At 47.5% G+C, this 2,834-nt stretch overlaps 1 pseudogene across 1 annotated transcript in view; it reads left to right on the forward strand.

The window, feature by feature from the left end:
* Window positions 1–2,834, forward strand: part of LOC105548309 — a 31,772-nt pseudogene that overhangs the window by 13,265 nt on the left and 15,673 nt on the right. The window contains exon 5 of the transcript XR_001007371.1: window positions 1,667–1,722. The product of XR_001007371.1 is annotated as a golgin subfamily A member 2-like (transcript). The remainder of the gene's footprint in view (window positions 1–1,666; window positions 1,723–2,834) is intronic.

The following is a 2,834-nucleotide window of genomic DNA, read 5'->3' on the forward strand; positions in this document are numbered from 1 at the left end:
TCCTTTTTCTCTCCCCCATCACTTAGCATTTAGCCTTACTTTAGAAGGGCCCTGTATTTGCTTTAGACTGGTAAAGAGCTTTGAGTGCTTATTAAATTGAAAGCTTTGTGTTTTTATTTATTTATTTATTTATTTATTTATTTATTTATTTATTCTTGTGAGATGGAGTCTTGCTCTGTCACCCAGGCTGAAGTGCAGTGGCGTGATCTCGGTTCACTGCAACCTCTGCCTCCTGGGTTCAAGCGATTCTCCTGCCTCAGCCTCCTGTGTAGCTGGAATTACAGGTGCCCATCACCACGCCTGGCTAGTTTTTGTATTTTTAGTAGAGACGGGGTTTCACCATGTCAGCCAGTCTGATCTCAAACTCCTGACCTCAGGTGAGCCACCTGTCTCAGTGTCCCAAAGTACTGGGATTACAGGCATGAGCCACCATGCCCGGCCCAAAAGCTTTGTGTTTTTAAAGATATTAGACATGTTTCTTGTTTAAAAAAAATCTTAACAGTAATGTAGGAGAATAAGATAAACTTTTTCCAAAAAAGAGAAATCATTGTGATTATTTTTTTCATTGGAATGTTGGATAATGTAGTCTGCTTCATTAATCATCAAGTGTGCTATGGATTTTTCCATTTTTACAGGATTTGTACCTCAATTGATGGAATACTGGTAATTCTTCTATTCCATTTGAAGATGAAAAAGGCCAAAATCGTAGGCCTGGCATAGAAGTTGGATAATGAAGACAGCTCTGGAAGAACATATAGATACACACATAGACACACACATATATAAAATACACAGACATATTATTTTTAAAGTTTATTTTTTAAAGTTTTAAAGTTTTCAAAATGAAAACTGGCCCTGCCCCTCTCCCAGAGTGAGCGGAGGACAGTGGTTACATGAGCAGCTTTCCTTGTGAGGCCACAGGTCCCTCTGGACATGCTGCTGCCTGGCCATGGCTCCTTTCCCTTTCATCTTTCTCATAGACCAAGAGGCTTCGAGCATTAAGGCCACACCCCTATTATGCATTCTAGTGCGACCCTGGTTACACCTCCTCTGGCTCAGTCACACAGCTGTGTGGTAGGCTACTAGTAGTGTTTAGCAGTTGTCACTGGGATCACATTGATGTGGCCCCATCCCCGCCTCTCCCTGCCCAGTGATATCGGAAGAAACCTGACAGAGAAAATTGTCCACGGCCAAGAAAAAGGTAAAATGCACCAGGTTATGGCCCCCTGACCCAGGCCCAGTCCCCCTCCGATGGTAGGACTGCTGCCAGAGTCTGTGCCACTCCTGAGGCACACCAGGCTGGGCCCCACCCAATGCCTCTGGGCTCCCCCAACCAAAATCTTATAGCCAGCCCCTCCCCCTCAGCAGCCCAGCCTCTGCCCTCACCAGTTGCCCCAGGGTGACTTTGGGTGGGTGACTCCTGGGGCTCCCTGCTCCATACTCAGTCTTTACCTTCTGCTGCCCCAAGTGTGACCTCCCTTGGGTCTTTGGGCTGACATCTCCAAGGACCTGGGTCCTGGCCCTGCACCTCCTTCCCACATCTCAAAGTGGTGACTCAGGCGTCATGCTGATAGGCACCCCCACCCCAGGGAGGAGTGGAATATAGTGACATCACAGTTCCCCTAGGAACTGTCATTACTGCCACGAAACTGGTCTTTGATCTTAGGACCCAGTCCACTAAGTGTTCTCACCCTGCTTCTGGTTCCTCTGGTCACAGCACAGGTTTCCAGCTGGAAGGGGAATGGGGACTATGGGACCTAGGAGTGAGAGGTTTCAGGCTGCCTTACTCCATTAGCAGAGACATTGACAATGTGAAAAGCCCACACTTTCCCCATGAGCTCAAAATGTTGACAGTGTCTCTGGGTGGCAATAGGAGAATGAGTTTGGTTTGATTTTGTCCCAGGCTTCTACTCTCCAGAGAGTTTAACATTTTTTTCTGAGTTTTCCACCTCATATTCAAATTCTCTGTGGTTCCGGGACCAGAATGCCCTTCAATCAGTGGTTTCTAGAGTAAGATCTGCTTATCTTCTGTGGAACAGATCTTGGGAAACTGAATTTGACAGCTTGAATCTTCCTCGTATCATCTCAACCTAGGGTACTTTGAGTGCCTGGGGTTGTTGCTTCTTGGGAAAGTGCTAGCCTGACTAGTTGTCAGAAGCCCTATATTTTTATCCTGACTGAGTCCCTAATTTGCTCTTTGATTCTGGACAAGCCACCTCTCCTCCTTGGGCTTGCATTTCCTGAGGAGGTTGAGTTAGAGAATATCAAAGGGCTCTGTTAGCTCTGAGAGTCCAAGGTTTAAAGGCTCAGTAGAGCTGGGCATGGTGGCTCCTGCCTGTAATCCCAGCACTTTGGGAGACCGAGGTGGGTGGATCAGGAGGTCAGGAGTTCGAGACCAGCCTGACCAACATAGTGGAACCCCATCTCTACTAAAAATACAAAAATTAGCCAGGCATGGTGGCACACGCCTGTAGTCCCAGCTATTCAACTCAAGAAGCTGAGGCAGGAGAATCGCTTGAACTTGGGAGGCAGAGGTTGCGGTGAGTCGAGATGGTGCCACTGCATTCAAGGCTGGGCAACAGAGCAAGACTCCATCCCCCCGCAAAAAAAAAAAAGGCCCACTAGAATGAAAACCTCAGGGCCAAGGGCTCCTGTTTGTCTTTTTCTGCGTTATATCTCTGCTATTACTCCTGTTTGTCTTTTTCTGTCTTATATCTCTGTATTAAGAACCATACCTGAGGCCGGGTGCGGTGGCTGAAGCCTGTAATCCCAGCACTTTGGGAGGCCGAGATGGGCGGATCACGAGGTCAGGAGATCAAGACCATCCTGGCTAA

This window comes from Mandrillus leucophaeus, unplaced genomic scaffold, assembly GCF_000951045.1.
Source record: "Mandrillus leucophaeus isolate KB7577 unplaced genomic scaffold, Mleu.le_1.0 Scaffold408, whole genome shotgun sequence".
Classification (NCBI taxonomy): domain Eukaryota; kingdom Metazoa; phylum Chordata; class Mammalia; order Primates; family Cercopithecidae; genus Mandrillus; species Mandrillus leucophaeus.